The sequence below is a fragment of the Oryctolagus cuniculus genome, chromosome 13 (genome assembly GCF_051225735.1).
Source record: "Oryctolagus cuniculus isolate XC-2025 breed Fujian yellow rabbit chromosome 13, ASM5122573v1, whole genome shotgun sequence".
Lineage (NCBI taxonomy): Eukaryota > Metazoa > Chordata > Mammalia > Lagomorpha > Leporidae > Oryctolagus > Oryctolagus cuniculus.
Genome location: NC_142879.1, coordinates 57,707,625 through 57,731,448, shown reverse-complemented (window position 1 = coordinate 57,731,448; position 23,824 = coordinate 57,707,625). Strand labels below are relative to the sequence as shown.

General features: G+C 43.2%; 1 long non-coding RNA gene across 1 annotated transcript; it reads left to right on the top strand.

The window, feature by feature from the left end:
• The first annotated feature begins 133 nt into the window (after positions 1 to 133).
• Positions 134 to 19,672, top strand: LOC138844981 (uncharacterized). Its single transcript, XR_016219717.1, has 3 exons — positions 134 to 542; positions 713 to 1,053; positions 17,239 to 19,672. It is a non-coding gene; the product is annotated as an uncharacterized LOC138844981 (long non-coding RNA).
• Positions 19,673 to 23,824: the final 4,152 nt, after the last annotated feature.

The window sequence follows — 23,824 nt, the reverse complement described above, 5'->3', positions numbered from 1 at the left end:
ACCTAACTGAATCCTGGGGCTTCCTAGGCGGGAAGTCTCAGTCTTCACTGGCGTAGCGTCGGAGTCAGCGTCGGCGTGCGTAGCGTATGGATCACGTAAACGTCGTGGGCGGGGTGGCTCAGCTCATTGGCGGGCAGTGGCGAGGAAGGATGCAGCAGCGGTAGCGACTCTATACGACGTCCAGCAGCCGTTGGCGATCAGCTTTCCTAGGCAGGAAGCCTCAGTCTTCTCTGGTGGCGGCTTCCTCAATGACCTCCGACTTCTCGGGGTCTCAGAAGACGAGTGCTGCCGCTACATCCTTCTTCCCCATTCCACGCGAACCCAACGCTGCGCACGCTGACGCTGACCCCGACGCAGCGTCGAATGCAGCGTCTGGGTCACCGTCAGCGTCCCAGCGTCCTGAGCGGCGTCGGGGTCAGCGTCAGCGAACGTAGCGTCGGGGTCACGTAAACGTTGTGGGTGGGGCGGCTCAGTTCATCGGCGGGTGGTGGTAAAGATTCTTCTGAGAAACCGAGACGTTGGCGTTCAGCGAGGAAGCAGAGGTGGGTGGGGCCGGTGTTGGTGTAGGCCTGGGCAGCGGCGCTGAAGGAGGCGGCGGTAGGGAGGGTGAGGGGTGGCGCGGATAGAGGCGGCGGTGGCGGCTCCGTGTCGGGCGTCCTGGGCGGGGAAGGGTGGCTCTGCCTCGACCTAACTGAATCCTGGGGCTTCCTAGGCGGGAAGTCTCAGTCTTCACTGGCGGCAGCACAGCCGAGAACCAGGAGAAGCAGGAAGCGGTGGGGGTCGGCGAGGGCATCCCGTGGGGCGTCCTGCTCTGGACAGCGCATTTCGTGGGCAGGCAGCGGTGGCGGCGAGGAAAGGCGCGGTGGCAGGGCCATTCTGGTGCAGAGTCCGGCGATGTGGAGCGTCGGTGGCCGGCGAGGAAGCAGGTAGGAGTGGCGGTGCTGACGCGATGGGCAGCAGCAGCGAAGCAGGCGGCGGCGGTGGCTCTGCGTTGGGCAGCGGAAGAGAGAGGCCGGCGGTGGCGGCTTGAGATGGCAGTGGCGTCAGCATCAGGTAGGCACTACAGATTAACAGGTTGGGGAGGAAAACTGGTCATAACAGTCATATTCGACAAAATGAAGGGGAAGGAAGATAGTCAATTGCAAGGGAGTTTTCTCTAGCTTTGCAAGTGCCCCTAACCTAGCTTTAGGCTAACAGCCTTTGTGTGTCATTTGTCGGATTCTTGGGGGCGCACATATGATGTGGGAGTTAAGTTTCTCCTTGGGATGTCTGTGCCCTGTGTTCCAGTGCCTGGATTTGAATTCTGGATCCATTTCCAATTCCAGCTTTCCCGCTAATGTGTGTCCTGGGGAGACATCAGGTGATGGCAAAAGTGTCTGGGTACTTGTCAGCTACATGGGAGACTGGGTTCCTGGCTCCTAACTTCAGCCTGACCCAGTCCTAGCTGCTGCAGGCATTTAAGGAGTGAGGGAGTAAATGGGAGTGCTCCGTCTCTTTGCCTCTTAAATAAATAAAGTTAAAATTCTTCAAAAGTGGGTGATCTTTATCTATTCTTAAGATTTATTTCAGAGGCAGATACTCATACCCATACAGGTACATGCACGCGCGCACACACACACAGTGCTGAAAACAGACATAAAGAGGGTTCTCATCTGCTGGTTGACTTCCTAATTCCCACAACTACTGGGCCTGAGCCTGGCTGAGTTGAGGACTGGAGAACCATTCCGTGTTTCCAGCAAGGATGATGGGTACCCAAATACCTGGGTCCTATCCACTGCCCTCCTGGTCCACATTACAGGAAGCTGGACTCAAGAGCCAGAAACAGGAACCCGATTTCTTGAGCCTTCACAACTGCCTTCTCCATCCACATTAATAGGAAGCTAGAGTCAGGAGCCACAGGTGGATACTGAACCTGGGTACTTCAAGGATGGAATGCAGGTGACCTTCATTGGCTTGGTAATCAAGATTTCAAATCCTTGCCCCTCTGAATTCTAAAAATCATTACAGTTTAGTAGCGGTTTTAAAAGGAAATTAAGAATTTACAACGTGTTTTAATTTAATTTCCTTCATACATTTATTTCTCTGCAAATAATCTTCATCTTTTTCATGTGTACACACATCTTATGTAAATGCTTTGGTACTATGTGAAGTTTTGTGACAGTATATGTAGGTTTTCTTTAACATATCCCGTTTATAGTTAATACACTTCAATAATTGTTATTTATTGAATGTACCTTATTTTCTTAGTTCTATATTGAATTTTTGCAGTTTGGCAAATGGGTAAGCAGTGTTGTGGGAAACAAAGTAATGTGCATTGGTTTTCTTTGTATTTCTTTTCTTTTAATTAGTGTTTAGCAGACTCAGTGTGCACGGTAGACACAACTGTAAGAACACAATGATATTGCCTTCCTCCCTTCCCCTTTCTCCTTTCCACTGTGTTTCCTTCTCCTTTTTCTTTCTGTCTTTGGTTTAGATTTTGAGCCAATTTTCAAATTACGTTGCAGTAAAAAGGCTTAATACTTTACTAGTTAAGTTTAACGAGTAAAAAACAAAATTATACCAGTTTAGTGAGACTATAGACAATGACTGTCAACAGTAGTTGAATAGAAAAATGATCGTTTCATCCCTATGTGGTAAATCTGTAAGTAATTATAGATCATTAAAATTGTGGTAGGATAACATTCTTTTTTTATTTTTTTATTTATTTTTTATTTTTTGACAGGCAGAGTGGACAGTGAGAGAGAGAGAGACAGAGAGAAAGGTCTTCCTTTGCCGTTGGTTCACCCTCCAATGGCCGCCGCGGCTGGTGCACTGCGGCCGGCACACCACGCTGATCCGATGCCAGGAGCCAGGTGCTTTTTCTGGTCTCCCATGGGGTGCAGGGCCCAAGCACTTGGGCCATCCTCCACTGCAATCCCTGGCCACAGCAGAGGGCTGGCCTGGAAGAGGGGCAACCGGGACAGAATCCAGCGCCCCGACCAGGACTAGAACCCGGTGTGCCGGCACTGCTAGGTGGAGGATTAGCATAGTCGGTTTCACAAAGACATAAAACAAAGTTTTACAAACTGTATTTGCAGCAATACTGATACACACAAACATTTCTTTCTGTTTGATTCCCTGAGATGCCTCCCAGCAGTGTCTAAGTGTTCATTTTCCCCCACATCCTTTGTAGCATTTGTTACTCCGTTGTTTGGATTTCCGCCATTCTAATAGGGGTGAGGAGATTATCCCCTTGCAGTTTTGATTTAAATTTCCCTGAAGCCTGGAGATGTTGAGCATTTTCCCGTATGTTCATTTGCCATTTGTATTTCTTCTATCTGAGAATTGTCTGTTGAAATCCTTTTCCATTTCCGAACTGGATTGATTTTGTTGTTGTTGACTGTTTTAAGTTGCATATATATTTGGGATATTAATCCTTTGCAGATAGATGGTTTGCAACTATTTTTTCCATTCTGCTGGATGTCTCTCCACTCGAATTGTCACGTCCTTTGTTTCCGAGTTCGATATAGCCCTAGTTCCTTAGTTTTACTTTTGTTGCCTGTGCTTCGGGGTTCCCATCCAAGAAGTTGTTCCTACACCAATGTCTTTGAGAGTTTCCCTTACGTTTTCTTCCAGCAACCTCATAATGTCCATAATGTCAGGTCTTAAATTGGGTCTTTGATGCATCTTCAGTTGATTTTTGTATGTGAAGAGAGATGCGGATCTACTTTCGTTCTTCTACGTATATGCATCCAGTTTTGCCAGCGCCATTTTGAAAATATTATCCTTAATTCCACTGTGTGGTCTGAGCACTTTTGTCAGAAGTCAACTGGCTATCTGTATGTGGATTAAATTCTGGGCTCGCTGTTCTGTTGCATTGAGCTACATGTTGGATTTTCTGCCATTACTGAGCTGTTTTAATTACTGTAACTTTGTAGAATGCTTTGAAACAGAGTATTATGATTCATCCAGGTTGGGCTTTCTTACTCTAGATCGCTCCAACTATTTGTGGCCTTTTGTGATTCCATATGAATTTTCTTTAAGGATTTTATTTATTTGAGAGGTAGAGTTACAGATAGTGGGAGGGAGAGACTGAGAGAAAGGTCTTCCCTTTCCCTGGTTCACTACCCAAATGGCTGCAACGTGTTATTGTTGCTATACCATATTCAGCCATATTGGATCTGTTGTATATTTTCTTGGAAATGAGATGATTTTTTTCAAAGTGAACGAGTATTTGTATACTTTTAGTATTAATGCCTATATGTAACTTACAGTGTAAAATGGGAGAGAAATACAGAGGATATACAAACAGCATTTGAAAAATAAAAAAAAAACTGATTTACCATCAGCTGTTCTTCAAACTAACTACATTTTTTTTTCATTTAAAAGGAGGCCAGCATGCCCTATACTTAATTTAATCAGATAAAGCTTTTCTTTCATTGTGTGAGCTTACAGGCTTGTTGTTGTTTATTCAGCAAATCCTTGAGTGTCTATGTACCCCACTTCCACTAGGAGCTCTTCAGAAATTCACATTTTTGGAGATTAATCACACATAAGGATGTTTTTGGTATAGTCTTGTGAATAAGTAACAGATTCTCTGTATAAGTTCTCTTGGGTGGCAGATAACTAAGTGGGAGTGTGGAGGAGAGAGAATGAAACCTTTTTTCAGTTTCCTGTGGGCTCGATTCCTTTTATTAAATTATAATCAGTCAGAAACATGGGAACGTGAGTAACTGCTTGTTTTAGTTTTGAGTAATGCATCTCTGTAGAATAAACAGGTGCAGTGGAATACAGAAAAGGACTTTGGAGACCAGAACAGCTTCTTCCTCTAAATGAGTCCGTTGTCTTTATCAGCGCAGTGTTCTTGTGCACTAATTTTACACTAATTTTGTCATTTGCTGTTTTTTCTCTGTGTGCTGCATTTCAAATTGAAATGTTTCTTGTATATTTTTAGTATATTTTTGGTAAAGTTTTTAAGTGGACACCTTTAGATTTTCCTAACATCTTGTGGCTCAGTAGACACTCTATGGTATTTTAATTGATTTTCAGCCTTTTTTTTCTACTGATACTGGCAGTTTTGCACAGACACTATGATATGTTCTTGGTGCATTAATAGGATGGTTTGAAAATCCATGAAACATCAGTTGTTTTTGCACAAAGTTGCATTTTTAAAAACAAGCGTTCATAGAAGAACTGGATTGTTATTTTTAATTTGTTGTCTTCTGTGGAACAGAAACTCCACCAAAACAGGTAATGGTAATGAAATTTGTTTTTGCATTTTTTATCCACCTTGTGTTCTTGTTGTCTAGAATTGTCATGACCCCTTGTAGCATTTTAATAAATAGATAAATTTTAAAAAAGTGAGATTGTCACACGTAGGGAAAATACAGGTTTTCTTTAACAGTGCTTCTCAGTATTCAGTGTGTATATTGAACAAACGGGGGTCTTGTTAAAATGCATATTCTGCTTAGCACTTTGGGGCTGGGGCCCAAAGACCTGCCTTTGAACAGGATCCCAACTGATGGCCATGCTGCTGGCTTTACTTGAATAATTTTGTCCTAGAGCAGCACTTTACAGTGAAAATATGAATTAGTGCAATCTGTATGTTCACTTCCAGTATCCTCATTTGAAAATGATGTGAAATCAACTTCAGTGGTTTTTTAGCCTAATATACCCAAAGTACTATCATTTCAACATTTAATTGATATGCTGAAAACTATTAAGGGGTTTCTTTACTTTTTTTGGGACCACAGTGTTTAAAATCCAATGCTTATTTTTGCATTTACAGCCCATTTTGGCTTGGGCTAGTCACATGTAGTGTGTCCAGCATGTCACCCATGATTGGTAGTGGCCACTGGCTGGGACAGTACAGTTCTGGAGTGTACTATCTAGATTTGCCACTCACTTGTAGTTCTATAAAGAAAGTTTGATGTGCCTGATTTCTGTTGTACTCTATTTATGCAAAGCAAGGTCGGGATTGATGGGACCTTGAGCTATAGAGTGCAGCTCATCTTAATTTTATTCTTTGTAAGTGCGCATTCACTATAGAAGACATAGACAATACAGGGAATGGAGGAAAAATAAAATCACATCAAATCCAGTCATTGAGTCAGTTGCTAATTTTCCATAAGAGGAGATTTTTAAGCCATGAAGTACTAGGGTTGTATAAAACCTTTCCAGATCACTTTATAAAACTTGTTTTACACCCCTGTATTTAGTATTTACATAGTGGATTCAGCAAAGAGTTAATGTTGACAGTGTCAATCTGAGGGGACTGACCAGGAGTACTTTTAGTGTTCAGGGACTAGTAATACCTACCTGTACCCTTAACTAATATGTGAAGTAGTCTTTTAGTTAGGTTTAAGTTCGAGTGCCTGTACTTTGATTACACTGGGCACACTCTTGAGTTTTTGTATATATTGTCTTGTGAGTGTTACAAATTTGGCTGAAATCCTGTGTATATAATACTTTTAAAGTAGTTAATTAAATGCTTGGTCATTAATGCCATAAATTATTAGATTTATTCAACTGGATGTACAATGTCAAGGAAGAATCATTTGTTATTACTTGGGACTCTGGCACCCAATATTGGAATGCCTGGTTTGCAAGTTCTGGTTCCACTCCCATATCCTGGGTGAGGTTGGATCACTGCCATACATGCGGCATACCTGGCTTGGATAACTATCTTAGTTTTCTTCACCATCATCTCCCTAGACCCACAAACAGTGTGATTTGCATCTGCATTAAGTAGTCGAGTTAATGTCCTGGGGCCAAGCCATCTAATGCCCAGCAGTAGAACTAATGCTTGACAGCAGAGACGATTCTACCTGCTGTTAGCAAGACAGTCAGTGTGTGTATATTTGACAAAGGTAGGTAGTGATGGAACAAGGACGGAAGCCTCAGCCATTTTAGGTATCTGTTCCCCTTACCTTCTTTCAGGGGACCAATTTAGTCTCACAACGTGCTGTTCTCCACCCCACCCCCTGCATTCTGCCCCATGTTTGGAAGCCAGGGGGCCAAACTTGAAAAACTTGATTGGAGAAGCTTACCTCTACTTACTGCCCCCCCCCACCCCTAGTGCACCTAAGATACAAAAAGGCCCAGCCAATTGGGGTCTGGGCACCCTGGTGTATATTGTGTGTGTGTGTGTGTGTATGTGTGTGTGTGTGTGTGTGCACGCACGCACATGCTGGCATTTGGTCACCAATCTCTGCGGATTTATTTTCTTTGGATAAGCTTTGTCTGGCTATGAGTTCGCATTCTGTCTTTTCTCTGATCTGCGCCCTTTTGCTTATATTTGGTGCCCCGTGTGAGAAGCAAAGGGAGGAGCCGGCATCTTGCCCCAGTCTGCCACTCTAGTATTCTCTGGGTGAGAGCTGTGACCCCCCCCACCCTTCATCTGGACAAATTCTTCCCCTTTTTAGTGTCTCCACCCGCCCCTAACCTTCTCTTTCCTACAATCGCCTTTTTCCCTTCTGACCTGGAAGACCCTATTCCAGAACATTTTCTCACTCTCGCTTGTACTTCTCATTTTGAGCGAATTCACAGCCAGAGCCTTTGCCTGATCTCATCATCACATGCCCACATCGGACCTAGTCTTCAGCCCATCAGATTGGTAAGAGAGGTCACTCTTCACCGCATGCCTGCTGGGGCGATGCTCGTGACCAGTTCATCCCCCCTCGTAGGGCCTGGGTGTTTAGTTGGTTTCTATCTCTGTCTCCTCTTAGAGGACTCAGGACTTAAGTTCTCGGTTGAGGTGATTCTTTCCCAGGGAAGCCCTGCTACAAGAACCTGTTCCCTCAGGCCATAGTTTGTTTAATCCATGGGCTCCAAATTTCAACTCCCTTCTGGCCTGTCTCTGAAAAGACTTGCACAAGCTGGGCCTGAAGGGGGAGACAAAGCCAAAGCTGTTACTCCACCTCAGCACGAATTTGGTGGTTTTTTCTTTTTTTTGTCTCAAAATTCTCCAAGATTTTAATACTTAACGTAGAGAAAAGGCAGATGGTCAGAAGCCCCTATTCCAAGCCTTTTTCCTCCATTGGGGTCAACTTTCCTCACTCTGATTTCTCATGGAGGAAGAAGGCCTGGAGCCACCCCTTAAATCGTCAGCCTGCCCACCCCATCCTTTCTCCCGCACCTGATAAGCTGGCCTCTCGGGAACACAGGCCTTTGCTCACTCCATTCCCCTTCTTTCTCTAGCGCCTCCTTTTCCCTCTCCACTGGCAACAAGGAAAGTTACCACCCTTCCAACTTCTTCTCCCCTGAATTCTCTTTCTCCTGCTCTTCCTGAGGGAGCTAAAACTCTCTGTAAGCTCTCCTCCCCTCCCTCATATCATCCTCTCTGAGATCCTGGCCCAGGAGTGTGACCCTCCTCCCTGCCCACCCCAGGGTCCTCCCAAGCGTCCATCTGGTGATTCCTGTCTGGCTGACCCACCTGATTCCCATTCAGTAAGCCTCCTCTGACGGCAGCTTTTCTCATTCCAAGCCCACAAACCAGAGAAACACTTGGAATCTCCCCTCGCACCCTCGACTTTCCCTTCCACTGTTCTCTCAAGGATGCTGCAGCCTCGGGACCATGACTCTCTCCTTACCCTTGTCCCCTGTCTGGCTCTTAACCACTCCTGTCACCGGCAGCCAAAACTGCCTCTTTCCTCTCTTCCTGACCTCTCCTCTCCAGTCTCCTTTGCCAGTCCAGTCCCTCCCCCTGGGCGTAGATAGATAGTCTAAAGTCTAGCAGAATGTGCATTGCTCTGGAAAGCTCTGCAACTGAGACATGCCAAGCTCCAAAGACAATGCACTGTCAACTTCAACTAGGAGCCTTTCTCACTTCTGCCCACCTTATCAGGGTCCGTGTGGTGCTCAGCACCTCCCCCAACAAGAGCTTAAGAAAGGACTCTGCCTGCTGCTCAGGTGCAATGAAGCCTGACTTCAGCACCACCACCCACACTCCCACACTCCACCCTCTGTCTCACAAGCTCAGCCCCTGCTCTCTTTACAGTACCCCCCCTTCTGTCCTGACTAAAATAAAATAGTCATTTCTACCTGTCTCTTCACCCTCCTATGAACCCTAAAATCCTAAAAACTAAATGTAATGGAGCTGCACCTCACATTTCTCCTCTCACATCTAAGTTCTCTGTTGCACAAAGACAGAACCTCTGCTCCAGCCATCTCTAATAATATATTTTGCAGAACTGAAAAAAAAAACTGAGGCGCAGTAGTAAGTCCTGAGCAACTTTGTTCCAAAGAATGCTCCATGCCTCGTTGTCTTCCGTCTTTTCCCCTCCGTTGTCTAGTGGCAGACAAAAATCTCTCTGCTACTAACAAACTGTTTTGTCGTTCTCCCTTGTACTGTGTCATATGTATGCACGTATTGTATGTCTTCATGGAAAATTCATTAACAGCTCCCTGTTTCAATTGGGTTACACTTGTGTTAGATATTTGAGAAGTATTTCCAACTGTATGCACTCTTAAAATGGGTTGAAGGCATTGGACCTTTCAGTACATGTTTTCACAAGTTATTTGACAGCTAAAATTGTTTGCTAAGTTTTCACTGGATTTTAAGTTACTGACAGTAAGCAATCTGGAAAGCCTGACTTGTTCCCTCATTTCTCTAGTCTCTTCAAGATGGGAAACTGATTGTATTCTGCAGAACTCCCCATCAGGGTGTACAGTTTGATCTTCAGACCTTGTATTAGACAGTTTGGATAGGGTAGTCTTAATGTTTTGATCTTACATGGAAGAACATAAATCTCCTCATTGGCATCATCTTACCTCACGGGAAGAATATTGTCGTAACATGCCTGTGACTGTAGATTTCCAGCTCAGGCCACCAAAGATTAGGCACGGGATTGAGCGCCCCCTTGGCTGACATTCCTAAAGGCTGCTTCTGTGTTCTACTTCAGCAGAGACCAGGAGAAAGAGGAGTGAGTGAGGCATCAGGAGCAATGTAAGGATAGGTGGCAGGCCAATTAATGGCCGCTTTACACCATGATCTGCCATCAAGGAGACCCAAAAAGGCCAGTCCACCCTTGAATGGCACCTGTTTAGGAAATGAGGAGTCAGGGCATTGGGCAAGTAGCTGTCATGAAGAGCCCCGTCGGCTCTGACAAGAGCCAGGCCACTGGAAACGGAACTGCCCTCGGGGTTGAAGGACTCCTGGGTCAGAACCGCAGAACCTGTTGGCCCCAGGCTAAAAAGCATTTCACTCTGCCCAGCTCCCAGAGTAACCACCGCCATCAGGAGGACAGCCTAGGGTCAGTACCAATTTAGGCAGATGCCACCTATTCGATACTAACCTCCTATTCAGGCCAGCCCTCCTCCCCGGCCAGCAAGGTGATGGAAGTCAACGGGGTGTCTTCCCTAGGAGGTTCACACCTCCCTTACTATGTCTCATCCAGGGCTACATGTGAAGAGACACACAGGTCTGGACCTCACAGATTCCTTGGCCGTGCCTCAAAACACACCTAATTATTACTGAACCCTTTCTGTCAGTTTCCGTTTGTGTCTCAATGGGAAAACTCCCTCCTTTCTTAGATCCTGGAACAATGACTCTGTCCTGTGGTTTGCACCCTGTGTATCTAATCTGCTTGTTACACACCCTACACAAAACGGAGCGGTCAGGCATAAACCTGTCTTCCCATGCATTGGACAGGACTCTTGCTTTCCTGTATCCCCCATTGTCCTCATTTCGGCATCGTTCCCACCATGTTTCTGATTTGTCTTTTTATCCTCGTAATCATTGTCTGCCATTCCTACCATGTACAACTAACATGTTTCAAAACCCCTTACAGGAGGGTTTGACTGCAGGAGCAACACAAGGCTGCTTGCTCTCTCCTTCTCCAATCAATCCGATCCAGTGTATAGATACCCTGCCCCACGTCTACGCCCCATATCAGCAGGAAGTAGCCAGAAGGAAACCGGCGCCCCATCTCTTTATCTATACTCAAAATCAGGATTGATGGTACAAGAACAGATGCCTCAGCCATTTTAAAAAAGCTCTGGTTGCTCATTCGTTCTTTCAAGAGACCAGTTTCGTCTCGCATCCTATTGTTCTTCCCCTCACCACCTGCACTCTTCCCCAGCTTTGGAAGCCAGGAGGCCAAACTTGAAGAACTTGTATAGAGACACTCATCTCCACCCACTGCCACCCACACCCACCCTGAGCCCACCTAAGGTATAAAAAGGCCCTTCCTACTGGGGTCTGGGCCCTCTGCCACGTGTTCGGTCAGTGCTCACTGGCAGTTTGTCCAACTCTGGGAGTTTCTTTTCTTTGGCTAAATTCAATCTGTCTGTGAGTCTTTTTATTCTGACTGCTGTTGATCTGCACCCTTTTCCTTACATTTGGTGCCCCGTGTGAGGAGGCACTGCTCTGCACCCCTTTTCCTTACAGTTAGCACGAGACTTTCTGTTCAGTCTTTACTTCAAAGTTTGTATGAAAATATGTCAGAAACAGCCTGACACTTGGCAGCTTCTGCAAGGTTCTGGCCTGTTCTGTAGTCTGTGTGTGTGTGTGTGTTTGTGTGTGTGTGTGTGTGAGAGAGAGAGAGAGAGAGAGAGAGAGTGGCTGAAGTCAAAAAGCAGACTAATACTAGTAAGATTATGTTTCTCTGGGGTGTTTTGGGTAGGATGCTAAGTGATGAAAAAATTTTTTTGCACTTAATGGTTGACTTTTGAAAACCGGTGTTTTGCTTTTATTTAATTAAAAGACAAAAAGGCACAGTACAGAGAGTGATAGAGTGATGGGGACCTGGGAGTCTTCCCTCCACTGGTTCACTCCCTAAATGATTGCCATTGCCAGGGCTCGCTAGAGCAAAAGCTATGAGCCTGGAACTCCGTTGAGGTCTTCCGTGTTGGTGGGAGGGCTCGACTATTGAGACATCTGCCTTGCTGAGCGCATTAGCTGGAGGCTGGATCAGCAGTGGAACAGCTGGAGCTTGAACCCGTGCCCTTCTGGGATGCTGGCATCACAGGCCGTGGTTAATCTGCTGTGCCTCAGTGCTAGCCCAAGTGAGGAGCAGTTATGCAGATAGGACAGTTTCCAGGTTCATAGAAGTGTCTGCCTGTCGATTGTGGAGAGATGCATTCTGGTTTGGGATGGCTAGGGAAGTAGGAATGTAGAGTGAGATAAGTTGAAAGGAGTAGGGTTCTCTGTGACCTTCTGCCTTCTCTCTAGGTTTTGTGCTGGTTTCTGTTCCTGCTGTCTCTTGCTCCTTGGAATTAATCAGAACCATTTGTGTTTACTGCTGAATACACAAGTACTTGAATTGAATCTGTTATCAGGAGACACTGATTTGATAAAGGCTACTAAGTGTTCATTCATGAAATTTCCCTTTTAAAACTCTAGGATTAATGATTTAGGTTTTGCATAGTTTTTAAATACAATGTATATGACTTAAGTTAATATTTTAGCCCTCCAAATGTCCCATTTAATTTGATCTGGATTAGTTTTATATATGCCCCAGCATGTACATTTTTAAGCTTTAAAATTTGGTCATACTGCACAGATGCACATGCAGAGTTGTCATTTTTTATCCAAGCCTAAATGTAATTTTGGTTTGAATTTGTCTCCTATTTAGCTCCAATCTACTTTGGTTAAATCTAGTTTTATGTCTTTTTGCAGTTAGCATTTTCTTTTTATCTCTGAACACCTTAATTGTGAAAACCTTTCGATATTCACCTCTTTGGATGATACAGAGGTCTCTGCCCATTGGTCCAAGTCTTTATATAATTAATATGTAATATAAAGCTTTTATATTGACTTTTACTTGATCTGCATTTTTCTTACAAGTACAATAAACTTTCTAATGTACTAGGATTCAATTCTCCCTTACAAAGCTTTATATGTCCTGTTTTTGTGTTTGCATAAGTGTCTGTGACTGTTTTTGTAATTCCTTGTCTGAGGCTACATGTGGGGACATGCCTGAAGAATGGCTTCTTTGTTGTTGTTAAATATTTATTCATTTGAAAGGTGGGGTTACAGAGAGGCAGAGAGAGTGAGAAAACTGGTTCATTCCCCAAAGGGCTGCAATGGCCAGAGCTGTGCCAGTCCAAAGCCAGGATCCAGGGTTTCTTCTGGTCTCCCACGTGGATGTAGGGACCCAAGGATTTTTGTCATCTGCTACTGCTTTCCCAAGTCGTAGCATAGAGCTGGATAGGAAGTGGGGCAGCCCGGACTCAAACCAGCACCCATGTGGGATGCCAGCACTGCAGGCAGTGCCTTTACCAGTTTTGCTACAGCGCGGGCCTTGGGAATGGTTTCTTGAAGTGTGTGTGTGTGTGTGTGTGTGTGTGTGTAAAAAGAGAGAGAGAGAGAGAGAGAGAGAGAGAGAGAGAGAATAATAAAGATTTTTTTATCCACTGATTCATTCCCTGGATGACCACAATGGCCAAGCCAAAGCTACAAGCCAGGGACCCATTCCAGATCTCCCACATGGGTGGCAGGAGTCCAAGCACTGGGGTTGTCTTCTGCCCTCCTAGGTGCATTAGCAGGGAGCTGAATCAGAAGCTGAAGAGCCAGGATTCAAAACTTTAAGTCCCATATGGGAAGCTGGTGTCCCAAATGCAGCTTAACCCTCTGAACCACACCTCCAGATCCACTCAGATTTATCCAGTATCAGACAGAATCAACTTTGTATTACTGATCGTTAATCTCATTTTGACATGAAATGTGCACTAGTAATGTCTCAGGGAATGCTGATAAATTGGTGTTTGGAAAGCAATATGGAAACAGATCTCAAGAATGCAAGGTTCAAAAGGAAGATTGAGCTAAGGGATCAGAAGATTGTTTCTCAGGCCCATAATTTATCCTCCAAGAAAGTAGAATTAGCAGACAGCAAGTATCCCCATCTGTTACAGAATAACACTTCCATGTTGTCTGTTGGCAAGGGTTTTTCGTGAGGGGATTTTCCATGAGCTTTCTGAAGTTCACATGCATGGATTTAAAAAAAAATCGCACCTTCAAGTTGTCCCAAATGATGACCTGATTGGGAACAACCAAGAGAGTCAAGATATAAGTTTGAATCAAAACGTCATCACCAACAGCAAATACATCAACTCCCAAGAGAGTCAGTTTAAAAAAGAGACTTAATTTAAGCTCAAGTCGTATTCCAAAACTGATTATCAAAAAGGTGAATTGCTCAGGAATGAAACCAGAAGCATGCAGTATGTTTCAAAATGTGAAAAAAATGCACCAAAGTAAATATGTAAATGTCATTTTACAAAAACTTCATGAAGTACTCTTGTATTTCTAATTGTTTTAATCTTTATTGGAACATAAGCTCTGTGAGAAGGCAGAACATTTTGTTTTGTTCAACAGGGTGTTAGAAGTGCCTAGCACATAGTATGTGCTCATAAACATCTGTTAGCTTCATTGAAACACAGAATTAGCCCCAGGCCTAGCGTTAAACACAGTTAATTAGATGGTTCTATATTGAAAACAGTGCAGTCCTAGGTGCAGAAAGAAATTTGTTCGGATTTTCTTCCCGTGTAACAAGTCATCCCAAACATTGTGGTTTAAATGGTACTTATTAATTTGCCACTATTTGGGGGAAGGCTGGGAGGTTCTTACTTGGAGTCCTTGTGTGTATAGTCTGGTGGTTGCTGGGCTGACGGTTCCTTCATCACGAGGCTGTTGACAGTTGGGAGAAGGTAACCATATCTTCCTCCAGGTGGTGTCTCTACTTGGCTCACTTTCGCTTCCTCACAACATGGGCAGTAGGTGTGATTTCTTACACCATAGCTGGATCCCCATAGAGCCAGTGTTAGGAGAGGCCCAGGTGTCTTGCTGCCTTAGAAGCCTTAAGATCATTTATGCATGTTCCATGAAGGAAAGAATTCATCTACTCACAGGATAATAAACTCATGATGTTATAGACAAAGTGACCTGAACAGAATGCCATGGAAAATATGGAGCACATAGTACTGAATGGTAATTAGGATTAAGAACGGTGTGTCTGGTTAGATTGCCCTGGGCAAGTCCTGACTTCACCCATACACCAGTTATCTTTGACACATTTTGGCCATTTCAGGTATAATTTCTTACCCATAATAGTGAATAAGCCCATTCAAATTGCATCATTAGTTCTTCTGCCATTAGGCATGTTTTGGTGGGAAATTTTAAGACTCTTTATAAAAGGAACATGGAAGCTGATATAATCAAACTAATTAATTGTATTTGGAATATTGTATTTCTAGTCACTTTGGCCACTAATTGGCTCTTTAAAAGTGGAATGAACTAGTGATTGGTTGGTTGAAGTTTTAGAATGTAGGGAGATGATCCTTCTTGTCTTTGGCCTTGGCTGCATGAATTATGGTGCAAAAATGCTACAAAATCATCCCATCACTGATTTACTTGAAGTTTACTATTAGATAAATTTATTACAGATCAATCCCTCCTGATGTTTAGATCTCTGTTCTTTAATGCTAGAAGTGTATTCATCAGTGAGCCTGAAGAAAATTATACTTCTTTGCAATGAATTCTGCTATCACTCCAGATTCATCCTGTTAGCCATCTGATGCAATGTTGAATGGGTTTTCTGAATCAATGCCGGTTTCCTGGAAGCCAAACTATGTAAACGCTTTCAAAGTTAGAACCTGTACCTGTTGTTCTTATGAAGCCAGGTTCCATTGGTTAGATTCTGGATATGTGAAAGTGAAGAATTTGGAGCTTGTTTTGGGGACCATTTCCTAATCTTATGCTGAAGCATCAATTCTGTTTGTACTAAGTTTATTTCAGGTAGTAATATATCTGCCTTTTCTTCATTTAACTTGATCTTAGACAGCAAGGCATTCTGATTGTTGAGTGTTACTCTGTTTTTTTTTTTTTTTCTTATTACCTCTACATTCTTCTCTAATAACGAAGTGCCAGAGGAGGCTCACCGAAATAAAAATCAAAGGACTGTTTTCATTTTCTAATACTACCAGTAAATCGTCTGTTCACATAACCATCAGTATTCCACCTTCTGCTTGGCATATTTTGAGGGAAACATGAAGGGTTTTAAAAAATCGTAAGAGCATTCAAGTACCAGTCATTCTTAACAATAGAAAGGAGATAGATACTGTTGTTTTACAGTTTTGAAGAAGTTAGAGTTCCAAAATGTTTAAGTTGTGCTGGGGATATTATAGGAGATGTACATAGACTTTTCTGCGCCTGGTCATGAATATTTTTCAGACCAAGGATGTGACTTCTGTTCCTCTTGCCTCATTCTTTTAAATGTTATAGTTGTTTTCAGTCTTTCTCAGTGAATGTTCTTATTCCCAACTCCCCATACGTATGTTCCACCCAGTATCCATGTTGACCCACATTTTTTGCCTTTAAAGAGAGTTACCATCAAGGAGGATGAGCAGACCAGAGTCATTGTAGTGGCCAGATTCATGAGGAGTGGTAGGAATCTAAATGATAATTGTGTACACACAGGCCACCACGGATGCTTTGTGTGTAGTATTCCCAAGGTGGAATTAAGAGCATTACAGTCTTTTGATAGAATACAACCAAAGTACTATGATACAGTTGTCTCTATTCACATGTGGGAACTTACTCAAAGAAGTGGTAGAAAAATCTAACTGCAGGGTCTTAGTGCAGGCTTTGAAAGGAAGATTCACAGTCATTTCAGTGTTGCTGATGTGAAAAGTACTTGTGAGACTACACAGCATTTAGAATCAGTATTTTATAAAACTTGTTATTCAAATTTCTAGACAAAGACGTAATGCTGGAGTCATTCCAAGTGTTATATTGTCATTGTCCATTCGTGGAGACGTGCATGGAATCAGGAGCCTGAAAAGAGTGTTGGTCTCTTTAAGATCCTTCAGTGGGGCAACCAAACCTTGTTTCATTATGGAAACAATTGCGAAGGACAGCTTCTGATTTCCCAAATTTCATGTCATGGAGCTTATTATTCATGTCAGTCATGAACTCTGGGAAGTGACAACAATCCCAGTGGTGAGTTAAAGGCCTATGGAAGTGATACAGATTTGGGAAATCTGAGAATTTGTTTTGAAGTTGAGATAAAGAATTGACTCTGTGTATATCAGATGTTTCATACTTTGTTTTTAAAAACAGAATAGTTAATGTTTTTGTAGGAGTAGATAGCATGCAAGGATCCAAACTTGATAACATATGTTAGATGTTTTTGTAAAATCTGCTTTGGTTTTCAGTCATTTACTGTATTTCACTGCCTTTTCATGCTTGTAAATTAATTATTCAACTGCTAGACAACCTTTATAACTTTATGTTTTACATAATTATCATCTGTTCTGCTTCAGAGTAAGATCGTACTCCACCCAAATAAGAAGCAATCAAAGAAATTAAAGCAAATACCAGCTAAATTCACATAAGTGAATGCAAGAGGCTCAAGGATTTGTAAGTACTGATCTGGCAACATCTAAGTTGCTGCTGGCACAAAACTATCTATTTGTATTATTAGAAGGATATAATATAAATCTTTGTTAATGAAAAACTCAGGAAGGAGGTCATTAAATAGAATTAAATACTTCCTCAACATACATACCACTTACTTGCTGATCGGTATTGGGAAATACTGAAACTGGCCTATCGTAAAACTTTTGGTCCCAGGGAACCCAAGGTCTTGTAGGTCCATTTGATTAAAGACTTTCTTGTTTGAAAGGCAGAGTTGACATGGAGATTTTCCATCTGCTATTTCACTCCCCAAATGGCCACAGTGGAAAGGGTTAGGCCAAAGGCAGAAGCCTGGAACTGCATTCAGGTCTCCCAAAGTGGTGCACGGACCCAGGCACTTAGGCCCTCATCAGCTGCTTTCACAGGCAGATTAGCAGGGAGCTGGAATGAAGTGGAGCATTGGGACTCGAACCTGTGCTCATAGGGGATGCTGGCATTGTGGGATGCGGCTTAACCCACCAAGCCATAGTGCCAGCTCCTATCAGGTCCATTTCTAAAACAATGGAGATCTTTTGGGAAAATCACTTTGGTCAGACCTGCTTGGTAAGGTAATCCCAACAGAGTTCCTTTCCTGCTGCTCCACTGCTCGACTGCCTGCAACTGCTGGGGCTGGGTCAGGCCAAAACTAGGAGCCGGGAACTCAATCTAAGCCTCCCACGTTGGTGGAAGGGAACCCGATGACTGAGTCAACATCTACTGCCGCCTTGTGTGTGCATTAGCAGGAAATTGAATCAAAAGTGGTGCTTGGTAATGCATGGAATTTGGATTTCAAACCAGAGTTTGGCTCCCAACTGCATCACTTACTCTCATATGTCATTAAAAATGTTGTAATCTGGTGTGCCGTCATTCTCCTGTTTTCTCCATTGCAGCTTTACATTCTAGTCATCTACTGGACCCTCATCCACCCAGTCTTCCACCATTGCGCCACCATCCCTCCTACTCTATGTTAGCTTCAACCTAATTGAGGGCCTACATACTTGCCTCCCACTCCGTCCTCTCTATATATCCTCCCATTCCTTCTGGCCCGCCAACAACATTGGACTCACTTTCCTCCCTCCTCCATACCAGCCTCATCATCCCGGTTGGTCCTGCACACCAGCCTCACCCTCTTGTGAAGGCCAGCCTCACTCTACCTCTGGCCCACACAAACAACCACACCTTATCCTCATCTTCCACCTCCGTTGTATTTCCCTTGTTTCCCCGCTACAACTGCACCCTTCCTCTAGACTTCCACATCCGTTTCATCCTTACAGTTTTCTACCATATCCTCAACCTGTCTGTGGTACTCTACAGCAGCCTCAATCTCTTTGTGGGGCCTGCATCCTGGCCTCCCACTCTTTGTAATTCACACTGGGTTCAGCTTCCTTCTGGCTACCATACTAGAATCACTTTCCTTCTGACCCTCCAGCCAACCCTCACTCTCCTGGCCCTGCACACCAGCCTCACCCTCCCTCTGGTCCTCAGTACCAGCCTCACCTCCCCCCAACCCTCCATGCCACTCCAGCCTTACTCTCCTTCTGTTGGTCCACTATAGCCTCGCTCTTCTAGCCCTCCATATGGGTTTCATCCACCAAATCTGCCATAACTTCACCTTTCCTGTGGTACTCTACACCAGCTTCATCTTCCTTGTGGGCCTCCATCCTGGCTTTGCACTGCTTGTATGCCACTGTGACTTCCAACTTCCTTCTCATCCTCAGTGCCACCCTCTCCCTCCTCATCATCAATGCCACCCTCACCCTCCTCATTTCTCTATACCAGCCTCGCATTTCTATTCCTTGACACTGTCCTCACCTTCCTTTTGTGGCTCAACCCTGGGATAACCCTTGTGGTGATTCCCCCACCTAAGGATCGCTTTCTCTCTGGTCTTCTATTTAGTTGCTACCCTCCCTGTAGCCATCCACCTAAGCCTAGCCTTCACTGTGGTTCTCAACACAAGCCTTTCCTTTGGACTTCCATGATAGCCTCACATCCCTCCTAGTCCTCCACACCAGTCTCATTGTCCTGTTTCTCCACTGCAGCCTTACCCTCCTTTGAGTCCTCCTCTTGTGCCTCACCTGCCAACTCTTCTTTCATGGCCTCACCTTTCCTGCTGTGCACTACACCAGACTCAACCACCTTGTAGGCTTCCGTCCTGGCCTCCATATTGCCCTCTCTTTACATCTATCTGTTCCACCTCATTAGACATACTTTCCTTTAGACTCTGCAGCCCAGCCTCAGCCTCAACCTCACCAGCAGATGGAAGAACCAGCAATGGAATGTCCGTCTCCCTCTCCCTCTCCCTCTCCCTCTCCCTCTCCCTCTCCCTCTCCCTCTCCCTCTCCCTCTCCCTCTCCCCCCCACCCCTCTTTCCAAAGAAATCATTTTTTAAAAAAGAGAGATCGGATTCAGGAGCTGCAGGCAAGGATTAAACTCAGGTATTCAGGATGCTTGTTTCCCAACCACTGGACTATATGCCTGCTCCATTTTGTAACATTTTCACTGTTGTTTGTTTAGTAGTTGCCCTTGAGTTTGCAACATGCATTTACAGCTAATCTCAGTCTGTTTTCAAATATTCTGCTTCCTGGATACTGTGAGTGCCTCATAATAACAAAATATTCCCCATCTCCTCCCATTCCTTCAACCCTCATGCATATTTTCCTTGCAGTGATAGAAAAATATATACACATGTAATATGTAAATATGAATATATATGAATATTATGTATGCCATTTTTGTGTATGTATTGCATAAATATAGCTTAAAATCATATATGATCTAATATGTTGCTATCATTACTTTCAGCAATCCCATTAGTAAATTAAAAATAAGAAAAATAAAATTTATATTTTACTGTGATTTTTCTTTTTTTCTCTCATGTTCTTCCTTTTTATGTAGATCCAAGTTTCTGACCTATATGATTTTCTTCCTCTCCAGAAAACTGTTCACATTTCTTGCAAGATAGTCTTCTGGCAACAAAATGTATAATTTTTGCCTGCCAAACATTTATTTCTTCTTCACTTTAGAAAGACAAGTTTCAGGATACTAAATTTCAGTTTGGTAGTTTTTTCTCTCCATGCTTAAAATAGTTTTCTCCTCAGTTTTTCCTTGTGTGGTTTCTGAGGAGAAGTCAGATGTGTTTGCTCCCCCATGGATTGTTTATTCTGCACAAGCTGCATTCAGGACTTGTTTACGGGATACTGCTGTATATAGTGAATATCAACAAGCCTTTGGAGAAGTTTTTTTTTTTTTTTAAGGAAGTATGGGAGGAGATATGGATCATTTTTTTAAAAACTGAGGACAAACAGACCTGTTTAGACTACATACTTCTAAGTAATGAAACTAAGAATGGATGTTGGTGAGCTACATCATGCATGAGATTTAAAATAGCACTCTTAATTAAAAACACAATTTTTAAGAGCATCGGTTAACAGAGAGCATTGAATTTGCCTCCACACTTTTTCAGTGTACTGCAAAGTAAGCATTTTGGGCAAGGACCACATGTCAGATTTATCTTTGAATCTCTCTTGCCTGCTAAAGGTAGTGACATGATAGCCCTGAATATGTGCTTAAATGAATCCATTAAGGAATGCATTCATGCATTAAATTCAAATAAAACCTCACGGTGTTTGATGTCAGAATTGTGTAACTAAATAACGTTAGGTTCTAAAATATCAACATGGTATTTCACTTGGAGAAAACATAGATTAATGGCTCTGATTTTGAAACTACTTCTTTCTTTCTCAAAAAGTGCAGTAAACCTTGGGTGACAGTCATGAAGCCTCTTCCTACTGCAGCTAAGTAACATAGACCCACTATGCCTCATTTTCCTCATTTGTAGCATTGATTTTAGGTTGTCTTGACAAACTACCAAGAGTTTTGCCGTACCATTCTTGTTCGTTCTGGTTTGTCTGGTCTGCAATGATATCTGTCACAGATTTCCAATCACTACTGGCAAACATTTAGTTCACTTAGTTTATGCAGAACAGTTACAGACTCTGCTGCTGGGATAGAAAATATATCTCATTTAGAGTTTTACCCTGTGGATACAATTTGAAATAGAATGAAAACCATTGGCATAGAGTCCCTTTTAAAGGTTTACCTGTTGTAGAAGCATTTGAAAGAAAGCATATTAAGGGCAAAGATAAATATTTACTTAAATTATTAAAACATCTTGAGATTTTTTTGCTATGGCCCTGATGTCATAAAATTATATTTAAGCTATTGTGATAACTTTGAAACCATAGACATAGAGGTTAGTATGCATTGAGAGGTACATAATGTATATACTGTTAGCTTGCTTGAATTAAAGGTAGCCATTGTATATTTTAAATTACTTTAATGTTGAAATTTGTATGTAGTTTAGAAAATGGAAGGTATGGTCTGCTGAGAGTTGGCCTTAATCCTCAAGTAGGTTGGCTTATACTCAATTTCAGGGAGACAACACACATATGCCTAGTAGGATAACCCAAACAGTAGGCTTTGTAAGGCAAAAAGCCTATGAATATCATGGAGAATAAGAATTTCAGGCTTTGTTTTTAATATTTGTTAATTTATTTATTTGAAAGGCAGCGTTACAGAGAGGCAGAGGCAAAGAAAGAGAAGTTTTCCATTTGCTGGTTCACTCTCCAAATGGCCACAACAGCTGGAACTGCATCTATCTGGAGCCAGGAGCTTCCCTCAGGTCTTTCAGGTTGGTGTAGGGGCCCAAGGACTTGGACCATCCTCTTCTGCTTTCCCAGTCCATAGCAGAGAGCTGGATTGAAGTGAGGCAACCAGGACTCAAACCAGCACCCATATGGGATGCCAGCACTGCAGGTGGTGGCCCTACCAACTATGCCACAACGCTGGCCCCAGAATTTCCAATTTAACTTTTTTTCCTACTTGCATTTCCATCAAAGAAGGGGTTGATGATGAGATGTTAGGAATCTATTATTAAATGAAGGCGTGAGGAATCTATTACAGCCCTCCTGCATTATTGCTTCTTTCCAGCTTATGCAGACTGAATTTACAAATGGTTTTGGTGCTTCTATCACACAGTAAATGATTTTTTGAATGTAAGCCATATTTATTCCTATTTTACTCAATGTTAGCATTAAGACAATGATAATGCTAACTAAAATTTTTAAAAAATTTAGTTAAAATTACATTTGCATATGAAAGTGGAGGCAAACTTACCTAATTTATTCTACTTCTAAATATACGTAAAATTTTCTTGAGGAAACAGGATGGCAGTCAGGTTAAGAGGGCTAGTTCTTGAAAAGGAAGTTGTCATATGTAATCATTTAGGAGCGGCCATCTGGAGGTATTGATGCTCTTCACTCTTCACAATTATTTAATTATGTTCTAGGTGGCATTTCACTGCTTGATGTCTTTTGTGGATATATCATTCTTTGTACATTCAGTTGGTGAATCACAGTCATAGGCCGTTTCCATATTTTAGCTATTGTGAGTAGCACTGCCGTAAACATGGAAAGGAGATATCCTTTTGACACACTGATGTCATATCTTTTGGACATATACCCAGTAATGGAATTGCGGGATTTTGCTCAGTTCTGTTTTGTTAGAGAGACTCCCATACTATTTTCCATAATGGTTGTGCTAATTTGCCTTCCCACAAAATACTAAAAATTTCACCTGTCTTGAAATCCATGTCACCCTTTGTTATTTTTTGTTTTCTTCATGATAGTCATTCTACCTGGAGTGAGATGATAATCTTATTCTGGTTTTAACTTGCATTTTTCTGTTGATTAATGATGTGGAGAATTTTTTCATGTAACTATTGGACATGTGCATGTCTTCTTTTGAGATGAGTATGTTAAGTCCTTCAGCCTAGTTTAAAAATTGTTGTTTTGTTGTTGTTGTGTTTTGTTTTTTTTTTTTTTTTAGCCCTGGGTTTTTTGAGATAATTGTATAGTCTGGATATTAACTCCTGTAGAAAACCTGAGAAGTATTGTGTGGCATTGTATTGGGGACAGGTTTTGTTATTTACGTTTTGACATAGAAGCACAGGCTAGACTGGCCTGGGTAGGTGGCTTGGGGCTGCTCCCACACCTGGAATCTGAAGCAGTGTCAGTGGCCGCGGGCTTAGCAGGTTGGAGCTGGATGGACCTGATGCAAGGTGCTGGGCACCACTGGCACAGCACCCCAGCTGGCCGCATGGGGGAAAAGGCCCAGGCCCTGCTGCCCACGTGTGACTCTTGGGGGCTTGGCTGCCATGCCACTTTGTCCTGGGAGGCCCTGCTACATGCCGCTGCACTCTGGGAGCTGGGAGCCCAACAATGCCCTGCAGGTCTAAGGAGCCTGCCCTGGTCCCTGCACTGGCTGCAACCACTGGAGAATGAAACACCCCCAGATAATAGCACCCGTGGGCTTGGACAAGGAGCTCAGTGACCTCCTGGACTTCAGCATGATGTTCCTGCTGCCCGTGGCCAGTGGAAAGGGTTGGCCTGTCTC